Raw genomic sequence first — 14,695 nt, forward strand, 5'->3', positions numbered from 1 at the left:
TATTTAAGAGACCCACTGTAGATAGCGATCTTGTTGGTGGACCTGGGGAAAAGAAGGGAGCTGAACGTCCTCTGGAAAGTGTGCTAGGTGCTATTGAAGGCTTTGTGATTCATTTAGGAAGAGGTCAAAATATCAGTTCTGAAGGGGGTTTGGAGGAAGTCAGTTCTGACTTTCATGGATGACTTAGAAGCACTGAAGGCACTAGTGGAGGGACTGACTGCAGATGTTGACTGCAGATGTGGTGGAAACCCACAGAACTAGAAGTGGAGCCTGAACTAGAACTAGAAGAGATGCCAAGTTGCTGCAATATATGTTTTGTTTTGTTTTGTTTTTGTTTTTGTTTTTTTTTATGAATGAGGCAATTTATTAACCCAGCATCCTTTGTCCTAATGCTTCTTGTTGGCAGCTGCCACCTGTCCGGCAATCCTGTCCAGATCTCTCTGTCCCTGAGGTGTTAACTTGCGGCCCCCGTCCTGGTCCTTTTCCACCATTTTCAGTCCCTCCAGGGCTTGGAGAACGCGGCGAGCCTCTGCTGAAGTGGCTGGGCCTGACACCGTTTCTCTGCCGTCCTCCATAGATCTTGGCCATGGAGCCAACCCAGGCACCACCACGCAGGTACAGGTGCCGTGCTGTAGAGGCAGCTCGCGTGTAGAACCAGTTCTCATCATAGGAGCAAGATCTTTATGTTTGGCCAGCTTGACTGTGTCCACCCATTCGGGGACTTTCAGCTTCCCGGACTTTTTGAGGAAGGCTGCCAGAGCTCTGACGAACTCGTGCCGGTTAACGTCTTTTACAGTAACTCCAGGCATCGTGCGGCCTCCGCGCTGCTTGCCAGGGGAAAGGGAACGACGGGGTTTCCCGGGCGCACAAGTCGGGCGTCGAGTCTCTGCTGCAATATATGTTAAGAGCGGAGTAGAGAGAGTGTTACTTCTTACAGCTGAGCAAATAAAATGTTTTTTTCTCACACATCAGTATCCACCATGCTGGAATTTGGGTAGCTTTCCAATCTTTCCTTCTCAACTACATTTATGAATGTATATATGTTTTTTAAAAATCAGTTTTTAATAGAGCCTTTTGCACTTCAAACTATGCATGCTGTTCTTTGTTGCTACTGCCTTGCCAATCAGTATTCGCTATTGAAACACTGTGCTAGGTCCTTTTGTCTTCGGAGACAACAGTACACACAGTAGAGGTAACGTTTGTTAGATTTTTATATGTTTGCTTCTTTCCAGAATGACTTATTTTAATTGTTGTTTTCAAACAACAGGCATCACTTATAGACTGACGCATATGGATTTGGTGTTTAACAAAAGAAAGGAAGAAAAATGGCTTCTTGAGCTGGAATCTTCTCCTGTTGAAGATGCTGCAATAGTATTGAAATGACCATAAGGGTTTAGAATATCATCACTTAAGCTTATCGATAAAGCAGATGCAGAGTTTGAGAGAGGACTCCACAATCACTGAGACAAGAACTTCATCATTTCTCACTCTCTCTTTCTCTCTCTTTTTCTTTCTTTCTTTTTCCAAGACAGGGTTTTTCTGTGTAACCCTGGCTGTTCTGGAACTGGCTCTGTAGACCAGGCTGGCCTCGAACTCAGCAATCTGCCTGACTCTGCCTCCTGAGTTCTGGGATTAAAGGCGAATGCCACCACCACTGGGCTGAGACACTGGGCAGTTCACTTCATTGTGATGTCAGCTTTATGGTGGTGGTCTGTAATGGAACTTTCGATATCTTTGAGTTATGTCTTGCTATTTGTTGAAACTCTGAGAACGAAGGACTGCTATTTCAAGTTTTCCAGTAAGTTAGCTTTGTTCTTGAGACCCAGGGTTGGTGTGAGCGCAGGTCTCCAGCTCTGCCTGGCCAAGGCCAGCTACTGAGCATATTCTCTGGCTCCTGTGGTCTCAGTTGTTCATCCTCTCTTTATTTCATTTTCCCGTTGGTGCTGATCAGGGCAGGCTAGAAACTCTCTTATGGTCTCAGGGTTTTGTTGTCTTAGTCTTGTCTGTGGGTAATTGTCTTTTTTCATGTGTCTTCAACACTTACGTTAAACTCTTTGACCTTCCAACAAAAATTCTTTCTTCTGACTTTGATGACATGCTCTCTCTTCACAAGTGCATTTGATGCCATTTTGGATGCCATTTGTGATGTCAGCTTTATGGTGGTAGTCTGTAATGGAACTTTCGATATCTTTGAGTTATGTCTTGCTATTTGTTGGAACTCTGAGAACGAATCCAGGTGTAGATTTCCTTTTTCTCGCTAGTCTCCTTAGAGCACGGATCTCATTTTAACCGTGTGTATCCTTTACCAAATCCAGTTTAGTGCTCCGAACGGCTCTCTAGAAGTGCAAACGGCCACAGTGTTCAGTTCTCACGAGGAAGAGTTGTCACTGGAGGAGTGTAAGATAATAAGTGGTTACGGTCATGTAATTGGGAGGAATTATATTTTCATAAAAGTTCGTAGAACGTGCATTCTCATTCACTCATTAATTCACTCAGCAGCTGCTGTTGAATATGAATCAAACAGCAAATTTCTGCTTTGGATTTCATAATTGTGAAGTCATATAGATCTTACCATTCTTTTCTGTGTATGTGTATGAAAGAGAGAGAGAAACAACGTATACTGTATCAGTTAGCAGTAAGTGCTTGAGAAATGAAGAAAGGTTCGATGTTTAGGGATGAATGGCACAGACAGACCAGGAATGTCTTTTCAGGCAAGAAGGCATTTGAACAGAGATCAAAAGGATTGGAGAGACTGAACTCCAGGGGTCTGAGGGAAGGTTATTGTAGATAAGGATGGGTCAACAGGCTGAGACAGGAAACCTGGACTACTGAAGGAGTGGAGGAGACCGTTGAAAAAGATGTGGGCATTTTACAAGCACAATAACGACTTTGAAGTTTTCCAGAGTAAGAATGAACCAGTGGGTATTTTTGAACATAAAGCGACACGACTCCCCGGATGTTCAAAGCTTGTGTAGGCTGTGGGGGATGACTCTCTCTTCTGACAGTATCTTCTCGTAAGCAGGAGACGTGTCTTCTTTACCCCACACTCTTTCCCTCATCGTGAGGGTGGGTGGCTCCTCCTCAGTATCCAGTGAGTAAATGGTGTTTACCCTGCACACTGACTTAAAAATAGAAAAGTTCCCCGAGTTATCACGACTCCAATGATACAATTTACCTGCAGAACATTCTGAGATTTTTCTATTTATTCAGTGGAGAACTTTTTTTTTTCCTTTTTTCCTCTACATTAATCCAAAAACTAAGGCTTTTGTTACAACAAATGAAAAAGTTACTGCCTTTCTTCACAAGCCTCTTGTCTGAGTATCACGCTACAAAGGTTTTGAAACACAGGCCGCAGGAAAGACACGGGGTTTTCATTTCGGGTCTGTCATTGATTAGCTGTGTCATCTTTGGAAGTGAAAAACTCACACACCCATTTCTTTGTGGAACATTTACTGTGATCAGCACCTGCTCACTGTCTCTGAAATCAAGACTTTCACAGTCTGACAAAGAAGAACAGACATGAAAACCCAGCCAAGGGTTAAAGTGGGTGAGGTGGCTAAAGTATACAGAGGACTTTGAGAGTAACTCTGCCACCTCGAGCTCCCCAGGCAGGGGGGAAGGGCCCTCTAAGACGGAGACCAAGTGGAAAGCCCTAATCTGTATCATAGAAGTCTCATATGTTCAAGAAATTGTGAGGTTTCTAGGAATGGACTGGGGTACAGTTGTCAAGCACACGTCGCTTTGTTTGCCACAGCTTACCTTTGGGGACGTCATCCCTTACCTGTTCTGAGTGGTTTTCCTGGTTTGTCTGGTGTTGTCCGCCTTGCACACAGTAAGGTCAGGTAGGTCATCAAGCCTGATCCTTACCAGTGACTTCTCCAGCTGGAACATGCAAATGAGTTAAGTAGAAAACCCCTGTGGAATTCCCTGAAGTATGTCTCTTCCTTAGAATCAGGAGATGTGAGACTTTGGGTTTGGAGGTGACAATGGCCATGTTTCCTGCCAACTAAAGAGAACCTGCCTGAGAAGGAAGTATAATGGGCCCACAGAGCTCACACTGCAGCAGAGGACACATGTACAATAGTGAGCCATCTCACTTGAAGACAGTGTTTCTTTTATTTCCTCTTTTTTTTGTTAAATTATTTTTTGAGACAGGGTTTCTCTATAGCTTTTTGGTTCCTGTCCAGGAACTAGCTCTTCTAGACCAGGCTGGCCTCGAACTCACAGAGATCCACCTGTCTCTGCCTCCCGAGTGCTGGGATTAAAGGCGTGCGCCACCACCGCCCGGCGACAGTGTTTCTAATACCCCAGGAGCACAGGATACGGATGGACCTTCAACACGTGGGAATTCAGCAGGACTCAAGGAAAGTACTAGATGACGCGTGCCAGCCACACCTGGGTAACCGAGGGAGGGAGGGAGAACGGATGTTAACAACGCCACAGGATCCCACTTCCTGCTCAAACCAGAATTTGTTACATGACCAGGGAGTCTTATCACCTTTTCAACTATTTCAGTAATTTCTGTATTAGTCATTTATGCTAAGAGTGTTGATGGGGGAGGCAGAGGGGTGGGGTGGAGTCAGGAAAGCACAGGTATTCCATCCTTGCAACCTTCACTGGGAGACTGTGGGGAGAATCTGTGCATCGTGAGAAGGAAAATTAAAACCATCAAGTTAGTTTGTACAAAAATCCCAGTGCTGTGGTGAGAAAACGTGTATATATGAGCTACTCAAACAGCTAAAAGTGTCTTTATAATTAGCATGGGCTTTTGTTTACTTGAGTGGATACCTTGAAGTGTTTTAAAATGAGTGGTTTCTCCTGGGAATCAAAACAGTCTCTTGAAAATTTTATTGACACTAATAATTAGCCTCCTAGGTTCTTTGTGTATTGACAACGAAAAAGTTAATTGCTCTAATTTTTAAATTAATGAAGTTTAATTCTGATCTTATTGTACTCAATTTCTTAATGAATCCTAGAGAATATAACCATGCAGAAGTCTTGCCTTTGTGGGGAACCATCTGTGAGGAGGGAATTCTACCTGGAAGGCTTCTCTGTGCTATTTTCCCATCCTTACTGCTCCCTCGGAAGAAGAAGGGCTTCATCATTATTATTATTAATTAAGCTTATTTATTTTACAAACTGACTGCAGTTTCCCCACCCTCTTCTCCTCCTATTCCCTCCCCCGCCCACCCCACTTTCTCCCCAGTTAACTCCTCCTCTGTTTCTGTTCAGAAGGGGCAAGCCTCCCGTGGTTGTCAACAAAGCCTGGCATATGAAGGCGAGGTAGAAGGAGGGGCTTCACTTATCATTAAGTTTGAAGGAGAAGCTGAGTCTGTGAAGCCCACTAGTGCCTCTTGGCGTTGTGGGCACCAGTAGGTGCCATATTCTGCTCACTGCACCGGTTCACAAGGGCACCTTCCTCCACGGAAACGTGTGGCCAGGTTGTTGCTATTCTCTGGTGGCCAGTAGGAAGCCACATTGTCGTACCAACCACCTTCTCTGGTACGCTATTCAATGGTGTTATATTTTCTGATTTTTAAAAAGATATTGAGGCAATTTACCTTGAGATAATAGTAAAATCCGAAGTGACATTTGGAAAGGTGACATGGGCTCCCATCCACTCCACCTCTTCCTGATCTCACTTGGTTCAGAAGTCAGGAGGGGAGAAGAAAGAAAGATGCTGTTTGTTTAGACCCTTTGACTTTTAAAAAAGTCAACCTTGTTACCCTACTCTGTTGACAACCAAACTCGGGGCTAAGATCAAATTAGCTGCCCCTTTTCCATTTTTGTTTTGTTCTCTTTTCATCCTTTTTTGCGGTACTGATGATTTAGGTTTAGAGACATTTCTTCCGTGGCCACAGTGTAAAAACGGAGGAGAGCAGAGTGCAGTAGCATGCGGCGGCGGGCAGGCTGGTGACATGGCTGCTCTGCCAGGCTGCAGGCGCAGCCTCTCCTGTCACAGCCACTCAGAGCAACAGGAGACACGCGAGAACAGTGGCCTGGTGAGTCTTGCTCTGGTGTTTAGATTCTGCACAGCTTATGCTGCGAAAGGGAGGTGCTCGAAATGGATGGCCAGATTGCCCTTTGGTGGGTTCATTGAGGAACTTGGAGTTTTATTTTCCAAGATCTTTTATGAAAAACAATTCCTACCCTAAACTTACTTTCCTGGGAGCAAGTTGGTGGCTGCAAACGAATGAACTTATTCCATTGCTTTTGTTTGGTTTGTGTTTTTGAGACAAGGTCTTTCCATGTAGCCCTGGTTGGCCTTGTGCTCGAAGAGTCTCTTGCCCGGCCTCTCAAGTGCCAGGCTGGCAGGTGAGCGACACCACAGCGCCAGTGTTTTCCAAAGACAGTGGAGAAAGAACCAAAGAACCTCTCTCAGAATCATCCTTTCTTGTTTGGTTAAAGCAAATTCTCCGACGAAACAGGCTTGACTTGCCACACACGGCTTAAAATCTTCACGGGCAGCCTTCTTCTGGCCGGGATGGCTTGGCCAGCTAATGAGCTCCAGAGAGCCTGGTGGCCGCAGGCTCCACGGATTCTGTCTCACCCTACCTTGGGCTTCCTCTTTTAATGATGTTCAGAATAGATCTATTCATCTATTTTTAAACTTTCTAAACTTAGCAAGAGGAAAACAGAGCGGTGAGTTTAAGCTATAGGCTACTTTATTACCCCAGTTATTAGCCTGACAGAATAAGTGATTTTCCATTAAAGAGCACTGACAGAGGAGGCGGAAGGTCCAGAGGTCAACAGCTCCTGTGATACAGATCCCCTAAATGTAGCATCTCTCCAGGGACCGTCGGAATGAAGCACTGACAAGCTAATTGCTCTCATCCCCTAATTAAGCAAGCCTTGCTTCATTAATACTTTGTCACAATTGGACAACATTTTCAAGACTCTAAAGAGCCACCCAATGATAGTGAGTAAACAGTTGAAATAAAACCAGCCATGACTTGTTGATGAGATTAATGAGATTAATTGAGTAATTATTGTTTCATTTAAAATAAAAAAATAAGGAAATGTAGTTGTGGATTCACTCCCAGTCTTTTCTTGGGCAAAATCTCCTCAGAGAAACACAAAAGCTTTCTATTAAGAAGAGTCCATGAATTTGATCTGTTTATGAGAAATTCCAACATGGAATTTATATTGAATTTATAATTTACTTAGCTTTTAACTATTTTAATAAAATATACTTTTTAATATATATATATGTATATATTTAACATCTGTATATATCATTTAAAAGACTAGCCATGTGGATAGAGTTTGCGTGGGCAACTGACAGAATGTTCCACACATACATAACTTTGTAAAACTAATTGCTTCAGCAAAGTAAAGTGTATTTTGAAACTTCTGGCAAACATATCAGAACACTGTGTGTTTGGTTTAGTTTGACTTAATAGCTGTGATTTTTGAAATTGTTCAACTGGCTTCTTTAGTACTGAGTGCAAAAGACAAAATTTCATTTCAAACTTGCATGAAAATTCTCTTTTTGTTTGTCATAATTAAGCACTTGTGTAGGTTTTGCAGTTTGAAAATTGGTCACTATTGGCCTATGATTTCTCTGTACGTAAGCCTGCTTTTTTCTTGTTAAAGCTGATTTCAACTCCACAACTCAAACTGTCAGTGCAGATGGATCCCAAGTGTCTCAGATGTGAGGATCTTGGTGCAGACTTGATAGACAGTTAGTGCAGGTCTGGGTATTTGCTGACCCTTCTCTCAGTGGGAAAGAAGATCACACCATCTGGGGTGTCAGCTCTCTGGAGAGGATGAGGAGGCGAGTTTATCCTTCTTCTAACCAGGGCTGGCATCACTGTTTAAGTCTATACGAGGAGAAAAACCTCTGTGCAAAGAGTTCAGAATTGGGGTGCTCGGTTCCCTCCTGCTGACGGGAATTTCCTGCGTTCTATCTAACCATGCAAGGTGAGGAGATGGCAGGGCAGCACAGCAGCGGCACCGTTCCCTGAGCACTGGCTGGTGCCCAGGACTGTGTGCTGTGCGGCACAGGCTTCTCACCAGGGTCTTTGCAGAGGAGGGAGTCTATTCTTGATGAGCCACGGATACTTCGCAAGCCTTCCTCGGTGGTAGAAGAATCTAAGCCAGGATCCTCTGACTGCACAACCGGGATCATCGACCGTGATTCTGGCCTTTAGAATTTAGATGATCCAAATAAATAATGGTGAGAATAAATAAAATAATCCAAACGGATGGTGACTGGGTGGAAAATCCCTCCAGGGGAAGCTGCACTGATCATAGAGCCCAGGGCATGTCTTCTTTCTGGGAATTAACCTTTACTCTGTGCTCAGCGGACTATGTGTTACCTATAAGGGGGGCAGTAATAGAAGGGACAAGGTAACGTCACGGAGCAGAAGCTACCTTTGATTAGTAGAGATCACACCATTAATTCAAGCTCAAGATGGGTGAGGGAAGAGAAAACAAATTGCATTTGGCAGAAAAATCCACCCGGTGGCCAACAGAGCGCTCTCGGTAGTCAGCCTCTGGCAAGTGACCGTGCCTGCCACTGGCAGAGTCACTCTCTCTCCAAAGTCAGTTCGGGTCAGTACACGTGTAGGAGAGGATTCCAGCTCTTAGGTGGAGGTGGCAAGGCTGCAGGACCAACACAGGAAGCCACAGCTCGGTGCTAAGACAGCGTCTGGCCTCCAGCGCCTCCAACTTCTCCACGCGAAGTCTGAAGGCGTGTGGCCTCTAGATCCTCCACCTGCTCACGGGGAAGCATGTCTAACTGTGATGTCTTCCTGAGCGGGGTAGACAGGGCACTGCGGTGGTCAGCAGACCTCCTCCTTCAGGACCAGACACACCCAAACGCCTCCATTTTACGCTCCATTTTTCCTGGGTAAGTCTTAATTGAGGGGAAGGGTTCCTTGATTAAAACAGAACAAAACGAAACATAACAACTTTAGAAACCAGTGGATTAGAAGACCCCTTTGAGCCTTTTCTTATTCTGGCCATTTGTTAGTAGAGGAAAATTGAGAGCCAGAGACAGGAGCTTCCTAAGAGCCAAGCTTGATAAGATCTTCCAGCAAATGGCCAGCTGCGCCTGGACACTCTGATTGGTCAGTGACCCCAGAGGGTCACAGCTGTAGAAGAATCTGACGTCATTCATTCACATGCAGATGTAATCCAGCTGGATTAGTGGCCAGGGCTGGAAAAGTCCCCTTGAGGCTTCTTTTGCTACAGTCTTCAGAGGAGGATCTTCCTTTAGGCTTGGGCTTCTAATTGCTATTTTGTACAGGTTAGCAGTATGGGCTTAATATTTTTTTTTTTTGAAAAAGTGTTTGGGAATGCAAATGAGCTGCCAGTTATGGTCTGTGCAGGCTAGCTGCAAATCTCCATCCTGCTGGAGGAGAGATTCTAGAACACCCTTGTTACAAAGTGCTTCAGGCAAACCAAAACCGAAACACTTACAAAACACAATATGCCTTATAGCAATTCTCTCTTGGATAGCTGAAAGTCTTCCCTGAAAGGAGCTAATTACTGCTTACTGCCTCCTCTCTTTGTATTGTGTTCTCCTAACCTGGCAGAGGACCATATTCCCTGTACAAGTGGAAACTTCGAATGATTCGTTCCCAGCGGACCATCTCAAGGGAAATATTTCTGAAGAAAAAAAAATATGCAACTTCAGAAAAGGGAGAATCAAAAAGTAGTCTTAGAAACAGATAAATAACAAAGTGAGGAAAAATTGGTATTTATCTACTGTAGACTCGTCCTGATGTCTGTATTATAGTTTTCAGTGCAGGCCATAAACGACCATAAAGTCCCCAAACGACAACCATATGTGCACTGTCTCTTGGCACTTCCTATCAGGACTGGGAAAGAATAATTCCACAGACCAGCACCAAGGAGAACCAATGCCATTAGCTCTATTATCTTCTACTTAAAGACAGTGTCTGGTTGTGTAGCCCTGGCTTGCCTAAGCTTCCAGAAATCTACCTGTATCTGCCATTTGACTACTGGGAGAGTTGGTGTTTCAGCTTTTGGGCTCTTTTTTGAGACAGGGTTTCTCTGTACCACTCTGACTGTCTTGGCACTCACTTTGTAAACCAGGTTGGCCCCAACCTCAGAGATTCACGGGCCTCTGCCACCCGAGTGCTGGAATTAAAGGCACGCACCACCATCATCCAGTGAGAGTTGGTGTCTTTATTTTATTATTTTATTTTTTGGTTTTTTCGAGACAGGGTTTCTCTGTGGCTTTGGAGCCTGTCCTGGAACTAGCTCTGTAGACCAGGCTGGTCTCGAACTCACAGAGATCCGCCTGCCTCTGCCTCCCGAGTGCTGGGATTAAAGGCGTGCGCCACCATCGCCCGGCCGAGTTGGTGTCTTTAAAGAGGCCTCCATTCACGGTGCGCAGTGTGGAATGCTCAGTATGACAATGTTGTCCCTTTCTACGATCCTAATGGGATATAGGGTGCGTCACAGAGACCTGGAAACAGCACACAGAACATTTCATGCAGCATTTACTGAAGAGCATGATAAGCCCAAAAGGAATTCTGTCAGCGGACCTTAGGCGTGTCCACAGTTGAATCCAGGGTCAGTCACGGAGTGTTTTGAAGTCCCATGGCAGAGAACAGGCTAAAAACAGAACACGTAGTTGCACAGATGCTGGCCGCTACAGATTACCTTCTCACGTTCAGGTCTTTCGTCCCCCCAATAAGAAATGTTCAAGTGGCCAGGCTCTGAGACTATGGATTGACAACTAGTTCCCTTCACGATTCCTGCATGTTCAACCCTCCAGAGTGCAAAGCTGAAGGCATCAACTCTGCCCTATGGTCTTCCTGTCTGTACAGACTCAGGCTCCTTTGGTTTGTGGGCTGTGATGGTCACCTAGGGGCATGCGAGGAACTGCTAGATTATCCCAAGTTTCAGCCTCTTCAGTTGCTTCAAAGTTTGGCTTTTCAGAACCTAACATTGGTGCATCGAAGAGTTGAGTTGCTTACTATTATTCTAATTGTTTATGAAGAATCAGGACAGTATGTACACCTTTCTATCTGGGCCATATCCTCTGTCCAGGGAACCTTGGAATAAGGTCAGTAGCTGCATGTCTGGGGGGGAGGTTAGGGAAGCTACTCTGCCACCCTTCCTCCCTTCAGGCTTCTGAAAAGGGCAGCCTCTCTTTCCAGCACAGGAAAGCCCATGGTGCTACATTCTAGCACCACAGCCTTTTCTGCTTAAAACTATTTGCTGGAACCTAAAGCAGCTTGGGGAAGTGATCACAAATCCTAACAAAGACTGTGTGAGGCTTGGCTCTGCTGTGATGACATCTCATTTCTACCTCAGCAAACATGACAGTCATTCTTGTGAAAGCATCTGTCCTCCTGATTGCCTGCCTCTCCGGGCTGTGTCTCTCTCTCTCAAACAAACATACTCACTTTAACTTTTGCTTGTGGGCCACTCAGCACATGGATACAGGCTCTTGTCATCTGGACCCACAGTGTCCTCCCTTGAGTTCAGGAGGAAGGGAGCCAAAAGGAAAAAGGTGGTTTTGGCCTTCAGGTGAGAGGCTCAAGCTGCCTCCTACATTCTGGCCACGGAACACGTGTTCTGGAATCCTAAGATGTTGACTGGGTTGGAAATCATGAAGAGAAGCTGAAGCTTAGGGACTCTAAATGAACATTTTGAATTGATCACTATGTTTCAAGGTTTATTTATGTGACATTTTTCAGAAAATTGTATTTATACTACTAATTGCATGGAAACATTTATATGACTTAAGAATTCAGTTGATTTGATTTTAATGGAACACACAACCCTATATCCCGGGGAAACTGTTTTCTCAGTAGGAGTGTGGTTGAAATATAGTTCCAAAGTATCAACTCACATCAAAGGATGTTAAATATATTAAGTGTGTGTGTGTGTGTGTGTGTGTGTGTGTGTGTGTGTTAAGGGTTAAAATTTTCTCCTAACACACTCAGTTACTACGGTAGATAGATGCACACACAGATCACATTCACCCACTGGGTTAATTTGCCTTACTTAGATTGTGCTTTTTCACCATTTCTTGCTGCCACTGTTCGGTAGGTTCCTGGAACCTGAGTGAGCCCCATTAGCCGTGCTCCCATCGCTTCCACACAGCAGGACACTCTATTATCTTATCAGCCACATTCAACTTAAAAAAAGATCTGTTTCTACGTGGGCTGATACTCCGGGTACTGATTTCAGACCAAACCCTGCTGCTCCATCAGCCTTTTCTTTCCTTCTGCCTGAATACAGAACCCCAGAAAGCAGCGCATGAATGGAAATGCAAGGAGCCTCCCAGCTCAGTAGATGCAACAATTGCTTCACAAACCTCATTTGTATGGAGGTCAGAAAGAACTGGGGAAAGTTGGTCCCTGGTCTAGAAAATGAACGTGTTGTAGCAGATGCTCTTTTTATGATGCGGGAGCTGGACTGGGGCTGCTAGGGCGGCTTGCCTGCTCAGCTACCTCAGTGTTTACCCCTCTAAGGACCTAGCATGAGTGTGTGGAGATCTTTGCTAATACCCTAATTTTTTTATGCAGGGATCAGAGGAACATACATAGCTCTCCATCCTCCCCGCCTTTCACTGTTTGTGTCTGCACACTGTCAGACAGCAGCAAGTGCTTGGCTAAATCATGCTTTCTAATACACCTGTGGCTTTAGAATTAATTAGTAAATTAGTTAAAACGTTTTAGAGACAGCTTATTATGCATCTCATGCTAGCTTCCAACTCCTATGTAGCTTAAAGATGATCTTGAATTTCTTTTTTAAGCCTTCTGTGTCACCTCCCAAGAGTTGGGATCAGAGCTGTGTACCACCGTGTCTAGTTTATGTGAGAGCAGAGAGTGAACTTAGGGCTTTGCACTTGCTAGGCAAGTGCTCTACCAACTAAGTTATGTTACCAGCCCTTAAGTAATTTGAATGATTCAATGAAAAACCTCTGCTTACTGCTTCTCAGTTGCCTGATGTCTTTTTGTTGGAAATTCTAATTGGATATTATGGGTCCTAGTAACTGGAGCTCACAGAGTAGATCTGAACTGTGTGCATTCTTTAATTATCTAAGTCAGTTTTATTCTCCCTATCTTATCAGACAAGCCAAACCTGTAGTTGAAGGGTTCTGGGCTGAGGATGGAGGGACCTTGCTGTTTTCTTCAGTTTCCTCCATGTTCTGGGGCCTGTGGGTGGAGGGCAGTTGGGCTACTTCAGTCTCTTCTTCTAAGCCTAAACATGGGGCATTGCCTGAAGGTTTGGAATGCAGGTATCTGTCCCTTTTGATTTTAGTCCATTTTAAACTTAACAATATTTTAGATGAATTAAAAATATTTGCTGCTGTGAATTTTGTTAGAACTTGCCTTCATCAGTTTTCAGTTTCGTCCTCTGCATTTCAGGAAGGACAAGCTTATTCTTGGCCTTTTTTCTTCTTCATTTTGTAGTTGTTAATGCATTTGTTATCTTTTAAAGCCATTCTTTGATTTTCATTGATGTAAACTTTTCAATGTGGCAGAAATGTCAAGATCTAAAGTATGTACGCAGTTGAATGTTTTCATTTATGTCTAAACACATATGACCATCATGTAGAACAAGAAATAGACATTTCCATTTTATTAGTCAATTCTGACAGTCGCATCCCAAAGTTATAATTGTTCAGCAGCTCTGCTGTTTAGTTTGTTCCCTAATTCTGTGGATGGAGCTATATAGCTTGTATTCATTTGTACCTAGAGGTTTTTTTTTTTCCCAATAGAATTCTGAGATTCATCAATTGGTGTGGGAAAAAAAACTTTTTAAGCAAATACATCAAAAATTATTGAGTGTGTTATCTATCTATCAGACCTAAGGACAACACTTGAGAAAGTCACAACCAAAATGAAATTTACTGGAGAATTCAAGATACAATTAAGGAAGAAAAGGGGCTAGAATGGTGGCTGACTTGGTAAAGCGTTTGTCACATAGTTATGAGGACCTGAATTTGATTAAAAAAAAGTTAGGCTAGGTGGTGTGTGTGCAGACCCCTGAAGCTGTCTGTCTGAAGAGTCTAGGTAAGTCTATTAACTGTAGGTTCAATGTCTCAGTAACAAGATGAGGTCGTATGACAAGGACACCTGTTGTACGATAATGTTTATAGGCATATCGGGGTGCAGTACCCCTGAAATGTCAATAGTATGGTTTTCCAAACAAGATCTGAATAATAATACCACCAGTCAACATGCCAATACAGATGTGGTCAATTTCACAGGGTTCCACTCCTTTGATGAAGAACTACAGATAACCAGTGACTGCCCAGAGAGGGAGATACTCAGTCTTCTCCAGGAATGAGCCCCCAGAGAAGCTATCCAGTCCTGAGCAGTCATCCCGAAACACATGGACATATGTGCGACACTAAATGAACTCAGTAGGATGTGCTTGTGGAGTAATGGTACTTACACAAGAGGTCATAGGTGTGAGAGGGAACTGGGGGAGCAGGATTTGGAGTGAGGCACAGAAAGGATGTAAATACAGTACTCATGTATAAAACTCTCAGAATTTTAAAGGAGAGTACCATGAATAAGTAACGTGGAAAACGATCGGGTTAGACACCCAGCATTCACCTATGGCTTCCACCCACATGTGCACATGTGTGCACGCACTTGCACGCACACACATGCTCACGCGCCAACATGAATATACACATAAAAGAAAGAGGAACAAAGGTGGTTCCTGCCTCATCACACACACACGCACACAC

The 14,695-nt window shown here is 44.1% G+C and overlaps 1 pseudogene; it reads right to left on the bottom strand.

The window, feature by feature from the left end:
• Positions 1–346: 346 nt before the first annotated feature.
• On the bottom strand, positions 347–868 carry LOC102001770 (annotated as a pseudogene).
• Between the last annotated feature and the right edge of the window lie 13,827 nt (positions 869–14,695).

Source organism: Microtus ochrogaster, linkage group LG10 (assembly GCF_000317375.1).
Source record: "Microtus ochrogaster isolate Prairie Vole_2 linkage group LG10, MicOch1.0, whole genome shotgun sequence".
Taxonomy (NCBI): domain Eukaryota; kingdom Metazoa; phylum Chordata; class Mammalia; order Rodentia; family Cricetidae; genus Microtus; species Microtus ochrogaster.